The 8,962-nt window shown below is 36.4% G+C and overlaps 1 non-coding gene across 1 annotated transcript; it reads right to left on the minus strand.

The window, feature by feature from the left end:
* Positions 1-8,556: 8,556 nt before the first annotated feature.
* LOC140831260 (small nucleolar RNA R71) lies at positions 8,557-8,663 on the minus strand. Its single transcript, XR_012117835.1, has one exon. It is a non-coding gene; the product is annotated as a small nucleolar RNA R71 (small nucleolar RNA).
* Positions 8,664-8,962: the final 299 nt, after the last annotated feature.

Genomic DNA, 8,962 nt, shown 5'->3' on the forward strand with positions numbered 1-8,962 from the left:
ATTAATTAAATAAAAAATTTAAATAAATAAATGGGTTTTACGTGTACTGATTTTGGGCCTTACACTTGCAGTTGCCCCCTGCTTATCAGTAGCAACTAATCCATCACGTTGAATGGTCTGGATCTCGTGTATCTTGGTCCAAGTGGACATGACCTTTGAAAAGACGAGTTCTTTGATATCTTCCTTCAAACTCTCCAAACGGAGAGGTGGTAACGCAGAAAGAGGGACGTTGGAACTACTTGAACTATCCATCGATGTTTAACTATTATTATCTAATAACTTTGCTCTTATTTATAGACAGACAGATAATGAAGACATAGAAGAAGACGAAGTGACTCTAGTCAACCGAAAAGCCATTGACTTATTCAAACTAAGCTTCTCTTACCCTTTCTTTTATTAATATGCATTTATTGAGGAGGAATATCGATCATAAACGGTTAACTGAGAAGACAATAGTCAGTAGGTCTTCAACTGAAATGACTCAGCCTTCAACTGATCACTCAGTTGCTGACCTAACTGATCTTCTCCAATATGTTAACTAATAAATCGATAAATATTACATAATAAGTGATGTGACTGATAATTACGCATTTAATTGACGTCTTTCAATGAATAGTTTTCTAAAAAGTGGCCCCATGTAGCCCATTTAAATTCTACACACATTTTCACTACACAAACACACGATTTTATCCAGGACTCACACGTGTTCGAAAATTTGAATAGTCACATACATATTTACTTGAACCTGCCTCATTTCAATTTTTATTTACGCACATTTCAGTTTACAGAGAAAATCAATACACAGAGCTTTCTATCTCACAGATAACCAATCCTTCAGCAATGGCAAATCAAGTTTTGGCGTACATGCTGAACGCAATGGCAATTGATTTTGATTCAGTCATGTCTATCCAGGACAAGGATATCAAGAATGTTTTTCTCCAACTAGAGGCTGCTGGATTGAAGACATTTCTGGGATTATCTTCCAAAGAAATTTATCCAAAATATATTCAGGATCTCTATTCCAATGGATTTATCTCTCCTGATAGCAACATCACTACCACCGTCAACAATCAGTTGTTGATAATCGAAGAAGACTCTTTCAGCAACATCTTTCAGCTGCCTATTCATGGAATGGATAATATCTCTGATGTGAAAACATCTGATGTTGAGGAGATGCAAACTCTCCTATCTTCTGATGGACGAAAAATCAAGGTTTCCGATCCCAAAAAAGAACTGAAGCCAGAAATCCAGTTACTGGCTGATATCGTGGCCAAAGGGCTACTCGCCAAAGCAGGATCTTTTGCTGCTCTCACTCTGGAAAAATTTCAAGTCATGACTGCTATCATGGCTGGAAAAAGACTGCAATGGAAAGGTATCATCTTTAACCTTCTCAAAAAAATGTTTCAATCATCGAAACAATCGAATGGATTTGCAGTTCCGCTCAGTTATTTTCTGAGAAGCAAGGGCTTGGTGGATGACTCCTCTGAGAGGTCATCCAAGTTCAAAATCTTCAATTTGAAAAATGTTCAGCTGCCGAAGCTCAAGCTGGACATCTCTCCTGAATAGTTCATTAAGGTAAAAAGGGAGATTGGGATGCAGGAGGCTCCCAAATCAATTAAGAAAGGAAAGAAGACAGTTCAGAAGAGGACAATCAAACGCAAGCTGATTGTCAGTGAAACTGATTTTGAGAATACTCCTTCAGTTAAAATCGTCAAGAAGCCCATAACTATCAAGATAAAACCAACAACTGTTCTTAGCACCATCCCAACTGACAGGCTGATACAATCTGGAGCTGAACAGCCGATCAAGGCTATTCCTTTGAGAGCAATACCAGTTGGATCTTCAACTAAAGATCAGTTACCTCCTCTTGTTGTTCAACACAAGAAGACTATCACCGAATCTGGTGATAAGAAGAAACTTGATGGAGTTAAAGCTCCATTGATCACTATCTCTGGCCCAACTACCTTGCCATTTGTCAGACCCAAAGAGATAGTGATTAGAGAAATGGTTGATGCAACTAGATCATGACTGAGTATTCCTCATGTTCTGACTGACTCAAAGGGCAAGGCTAAGAAGACAGAAGAGCCCAGAACCACAAACACAATTCGAACTCATATTGGCCTAATGGATGAACTTAGAAAAGACAGAGCATCAGCTGAAGCACACTTCCAAACTCAAGCCTTGTTCTCAAGACATCTTTATTTTTTGGAAAACACTATCAATAAAAGAATGGATTTAATGCAAGAAATTCTGATGAATGCAATATCAAACCTCTCCTCGGATGTTAGAATGTTATCCAAGAAGGTTGATGGGTTTGACAAAAAAGGGGAAGAAGAAGGAAAAGATCAGCAGGAGCAATCAACAAAGAGAGAATCTACAACAAACTGAAGATATTTGGCAGATTTGAAAGATTATTTTAGTCACTTAGAAGATTCTTTTATTCTTTGAACAAATCTGTATATGGAAAGAGTTGTCAATAAAATGTTGTTTTATCTACAATGAGTCCAGTTGATCAGTTCATATTTTCTAAGTTTTGTCAAACACCAAAAAGGGGTAAATTTTTGGAAATTGAATTCGAAAGTTTGACAAACTGAAAGCTTCATAGATTGAATAACTGATGAAGAAGACTGATAGAAACTGATCTAAAATACGCAAACTATCGGTTGCCCATAACTGAAGATTAGTACGCAGATTTTCAAAAGAAACTGAACTACGCAGACAACTGAGCTTATCAGCTATGTGCTATCAGCTGATCTTTCAGCAGGACACGTCATCAGTTAAAGAAAGGTACGTTCAACCGACAACTGTACAAAAGCTGACTGCAACAAGTAGTGGGAGTGCCGCATTTCAGAAAAGCTGCAGTGTACGACTGTCAGAAGAATGTTGATGTAGAAATCAACACATAGAAAGTTTAAAATCGCATTCAATATTACCATTGGAGGCAAAGCCTATAAATAACAGATAAGAGCATCTGAGAAAGTCTCTGATCTCTCATGTTTGAATCAACCTGATTATTATACTACTCTTACTCTGCTGAAATCTTTGCTCATGCTTATTGTATACATTCATAGCATTCAAGGCTATACTTTGAGCTCACAAGCACAAATTGTTATGGCTTTAATACTTGATCTTAAAGATCAGTTTTGCTAAATTATTTCAGTCCATTCGAGTAGTGTAAACTTGTTTGTAACTAAGAGTTTTAGTTTTGCATTGTTAAGTCCATAACTGAAGTGGGTCTGTACAACTCTTTGTATTGTTCAAAGTATTTTAGTGAATATCATATATTTTTGATAGAAGGGGAGACGCAGGAGTGTTTGAAATCCCCGAACATTCATAAAACCTTGTGTCTTCTTATTTTAGTTTTATTCTATCTATCAGTCAGTTTATTTCCGCACTTTAATTGATAACTGATTGATATCAACTTACAAGATTCCCGAGTATCAGTTTATCACTAAACTGACTCAGAAAACGGGAAAGGGTTGTGAAAATTGTTAGTGTTTATTCAACCCTCCTCCCCCTTCTAAACACTCGTTCACATTTACTCGATCCTACCAACAAAGCATACATTTTGCATATCAGCTTGCAAAGAAGCAATCATAAACATATCTTGTGTTATTTCTCTTTAACTGCTTGTTTTTGTTCTTAATTGATTTGATCAGTTCAGCTGATATCAATTCAATTCTGTCCAGAACTGAACTGATATAAGCCAAAACTGATCACATGTAATATCCAGTTACACAAGTTATAAAACCGATTAGTTTTCTTAAAAAATGATTATTTCAGGTATTTTCCACCTTTAAAACCAAACTTGATCTAATTAATCGGTGTTTACATTCTTAGAACACGAGTTATTACAGCTCCTGGAGAATATTGTGTTTGAAACACCTTCAAAGGTGCATCGAACCGATATTTCAATTGGTATCAGAGCTTGTTGTTCTAAGAATGACATTTGAAAGCTAATATTTTAAGATATGTTTCAAAAAAATGTTATTTAAAATGGATTTCAAAATCCTCTTTAAAAATTTATATGAGTTTTTCGTGGAAAGAGAGAAGGTTTTTGGCTCTTCAACTAACATTGTAGCCACTTCGCGATTTAGCATTAGTTGTGCCCAGTATGAGTCAGCTCAACCAGTTAACCAGTAAAGAGATCAAGTTCAGGGCAAATTAGCTGCTCCTCTGGCAAAAAGAGACTGAAGATCGTTGTGGCATTTCAAATCATTCAAGGCAACCAGTTGTTGGTATATGCAGTTCTATTATATATAAACTAACTGATATTTGATGTTGTTTAATATTTTCTAAGTGTAGTATGCCCTTACATTTTATGGTGTGATTAATGTATAATACAAGGTACGTTTATTTGATTAAATAAACATCATGTTTATCTAGTTGGTTTGAATGTGACTGAACTGATATTTTCAGTTAATGTGTTGCCTAAACTGCTTGAATATTAAATAATGCTAAAACTCATTGTTAAAATCGCGTAAATGATTATATTTTTGAGGGGAAGTTTTTAATTCAGTTCTTCAGGGAGAGTTTTTTAAAATTATCCCTCGAACTCAAAAATGTTTTAAAATTCGTTTTAAACTCGTTTTTAAATTCAGTTCTTGAGGAAGAGATTTTTTAAAATTATCCCTCCAACTGAAAATGTTTTAAAATTCGTTTTAAACTCGTTTTTAAATTCAGTCATTGAGGGGGAGCTTTCTTATCTCTCGAACTGAAAATATTTATTTTAATCGTTTTAAATATTTTGATTCCCACAAAGGGGGAGAATAAGTTATATTTTACAGAATCAGTTATTTTAAAATCAGTTATGTTTTAAAATTTCAAAATGCTTTTGGCAGCTGAAAAATGCGATTGATTAGGATCTGCATGAAATCTAGCACACATACACACAGAAAATACAATATCAGGATGACTAGCAGTTAGGTATAATAAATAACCTATTAAACCTCTGTACAATATCGTCTCAACTGATATTCCCCCTTCATATTTTTCTAATTTAATCGATGAGTTCATAGGAGTATTTGTAGTTGAACATGACTCCATGCCAAATTTCTTAAGCAGTTCCTTCGTGTATTTTGTCTGACTGATAAAAGTACCAGTTTCCAGTTACTTCACTTGCATACCAAGAAAGAATGTCAGTTCACCCATCATACTTTATTCAAATTCTCTAAGAATGATTATATTTTACTAGTGCAAAGATATGTTAATGATATTATTTTTGGGCTAACTAACCCCAAAATTATGTGAGAAATTTGCCAAGTTAATGCAGGAAAAATTTGAGAATCAGCTATATTTTAAAGAATCAGTTATTTTAAAATTTCAAAATTTTAAATCGGTTTAATTGTTCAAGTTTTGTGATCATCAAAAAGGAGGAGATTGTTGGAACATTTCATGTTTGCGATCTTGATTTGATGTTAACAAAAATTGTTATTTTATACTAATGATTTTCATAAATGCGCAGGAAGCTGAAACTGATCAGGCTTCGAACTAATCAGTTACCAAGAGCAAACTGAAAGTGCCAACTGATTGCACAGAAATGAATCAGTCCAAAGGAGTTGTCAAGAGCAGTTCAACTGATTGCTTAGTTGACAGGTGGTTCTCCAAAAGACCTTCAGAAGCCCGGCCAGCTGATGAAGTGTTCAACTGATGAAATGCCCAACTGACAAGCTCAACCGAATCATTGAAATCATTTTAGCTGACGAGTCAACTGATTTCATCAAACCAGTTCAAGACTAGTTCAACTGACCAGTTGAAAGCATCAGTTTGCATAACACGACAAGCTTATCAAATGTGGAATCCAGCTGCAGGCATTAAGGAAAAGCAATTGTACTATCAATAGTACAATAATAGACGTTGCAGCAAAGCTTAAAGTCAAAATGATCCAGAATGGCTATCGGAAAAGTCAAGACAAAAATTTCAAGGGACGCATTCAAGCTGGAACGATCACATGTGATGATTCTTGGTGTATGGTTTCATTGCTGCTATAAATATAGACCAATACCATCAACAATATAGCGGTGCAAAAACAAAAGAGAAAAGAGAGGGCACGCATATCGCATATCAGCTTACAAAGAAGCAATCATCTTAGTTTAGAAGCTTATTTCCCTCAGTGTGTGAGAACATTTTCGGGTTGTTTTCAGAGATCTGTTCTCACACACGCACACACCACCACTCAAATACCGTCTTGCACAAAGACGTAAAACTTGTGTATGTAATCATTGACAAAGACGTTAAACAAGTGTTAGCTGGAAAGTACTACCTTCAATCTAGACTAGGAGTTCACTTAGGCAGTAGGGTAAGTCCTAAGCTGAGTGGGTTTGTACAAGGTGTTGTATAAATCAAAGTCTTCTAATTGATCCTACCCAAGGTGGTAGAAAGGGTGACGTAGGAGCAGTTTGATAGACGTGATTTTTACATGTTTTATTGCATTTGTTTGTGTGTGTTTGCATTGTGCATGCGTTCGTTTCATTTACATTTTGTTCACTTTAGAGTAAACATTTGCATTTGATCATGTCTCACTTCTGTTTGACAAATTTGCAGGAAAAATGACCGAAAAAATGAACCTGGAGCAAAGTGCGCAAGTCAAGAAGAAAATGGAAAATAAGGATGGTGCCCGAGCGGTGAAATTATACCGCTCGGGCGCGAGAGGTGATCCGAGCTGCAGATTTACAGAAGACTCGGCGCTCGGGCGGTAATATTACACCGCTCGAGCGCGAGAAATGCTTTCCAAGAAGTATTTTACATAAGACTCGGAACTCGGACGGTAATTTTCCACCGCCCGAGCGCAACTGCCGCATGTCCCAAGCAAAATTACAGAAGGTGTGGCGCTCGAGCGGTAATATTCTACCGCCCGAGCGCCACTTATTTTTGGGAAGATTTCTTGTCTGATTCCTTACCTTATTTTGGGGGAGAGGATGATATGGAAAGGTAGAGGGGATGTTTTGAAGTCATTCATACTCCATTGAGCAGCCGCCACAAGCTTGAAAAGGATTTTTGCGCTTGGATTGAAGATTCGAAGATTTCCGGGCGTCGTTCCTCGCATTTTTGTCTAGCCTAGTATTTCTAATCTAGTTTTTATCATTTAAACTTAGTTTTGTTTACTTCCACTATGAATTTGAGTAGCTAAAGTTTATTATTTGTTGGGATTTAAGGGGATCCTACCTCAAACTTTGATAAAATTAATTTACATATCGTTTTTTGATTTATTCATGATTATACTATTTTTTTATCGTGTTGTTAGAGCGTAGCTAACTTTGACAACGTTTTTTATATTGCGAGTGAGTTTGAGAGAATAACTTGTGGTAGGAACGAGTAGTATAATCCGTGGATCTACAATTTACATAGACATATGAAATTGGATACGCGCCGATAGTCATAGTCCTAAGGGTCGAAAACTAGGAGATTTCATAAATCGACATGCAATTCACTCTTGATAAATAATTAAAGACATTTAATTACTTCATTGAGTAGAATTAGTTTGGCATAGCTCGAGAGAGTGTGTTCAATTGAATAGGAAATTCTGTCAGAAGCATATAATCATTATCAAACAAATTAATTAATTAACGATGGTAGGTGAACCGATATTCCCAACAAACTTCATTTCTCATTGAATTTTTAATCAACCATTTTTTATATTAGATTTCATTAATCAATTCTTGGATAAGTTTATTTGCATGTTTATTTGATCATAGTAATAATAAAACAACCAATCAATTTTTCGTTGCTAAAGATTTAATAACTGAAAATAATAATTTTCAAACACAGTCAGTCTCCAGTGGAACGATACTCGTACTCATGTACATTATACTATTACTTGACATCGTGCACTTGCGATTAATTTTTGAGCAAACAAAATCATATTTTTATTGAGGATTCCACAGTGCAAGTTTTGCTCGATCAATTTTTTGGCGCCGTTGCCGGGGACTGTTAATTCACAATTTTATTATTAGTTATTTTCTTTAGCATTGTTTCATTTTATTAAATTAACACTCCATATTCTGTCACAGATATCTCGTCCAGTGCATGCCAAAGTCACTTGACGTGGAGCTTAAGCAGTTTGACCCTAAAATTGAAATAGCTTTCCGCAGGAGAAGACAGCAGCAGAGACTGAAAGAACTGATGGAGAGGCACGAGAACGATCGTGAGGAGGAACAACGTGAAGATAGACATGTTGAGATGCCACGCCGCATACCAATGCTGGAGTATGACCAACCCTCTTTGGATGGAGCACGCCCCAGCATTGTGAGGCCTATTGTGCGGGCAAACCACTTTGAAATCAAACAAGCTATAATTCAGATGATTCAGAACACAGTCCAATTTGGAGGATCTGCAGTAGATGACCCAAACACGCACATCGCAGATTTTCTCGAAATTTGCGATACTTTTAAATTTAATGGAGTTTCTGATGATGCTGTTAGATTGCGTTTATTTCCTTTCTCTTTACGTGATAAAGCTAAATCATGGTTGAATTGTTTGCCTGTAGGTTCGATCACCACATGGGAGGACATGGCGAAAGCATTTCTCATTAAATATTTTCCTCCATCCAAGACCATGAATCTGAGGGCAGACATCACCACATTTGCTCAATTCGACCAGGAGTCTTTATATGAGGCATGGGAACGCTTCAAAGATTTGTTAAGAAGATGTTCTCATCACGAACTTCCACTTGGGTTAGTCGTTCAAACCTTTTATTATGGCTTGCTTACTCCTAAATCGTACTATGATAGATGATGCTGCTTGTGGAAACCTATTGAGGAAGACTGCTGAATATGGATATAAGCTGTTAGAGGAGATGGGTGCTAGCAGCTATCATCCTCAATCTGAAAGGAGCAACCAGCAGAGAAGTGCAGGAGTCCACCAGGTAACTGACCTTTCTGCTATTACTGCACAACTTGATGTTTTGAACAGGAAAATAGATGGCTTGAACATGGGTGGCACAGCTATGCGTCTTCAAGAAATA

Source organism: Primulina eburnea, chromosome 4, assembly GCF_022965805.1.
Source record: "Primulina eburnea isolate SZY01 chromosome 4, ASM2296580v1, whole genome shotgun sequence".
NCBI lineage: Eukaryota > Viridiplantae > Streptophyta > Magnoliopsida > Lamiales > Gesneriaceae > Primulina > Primulina eburnea.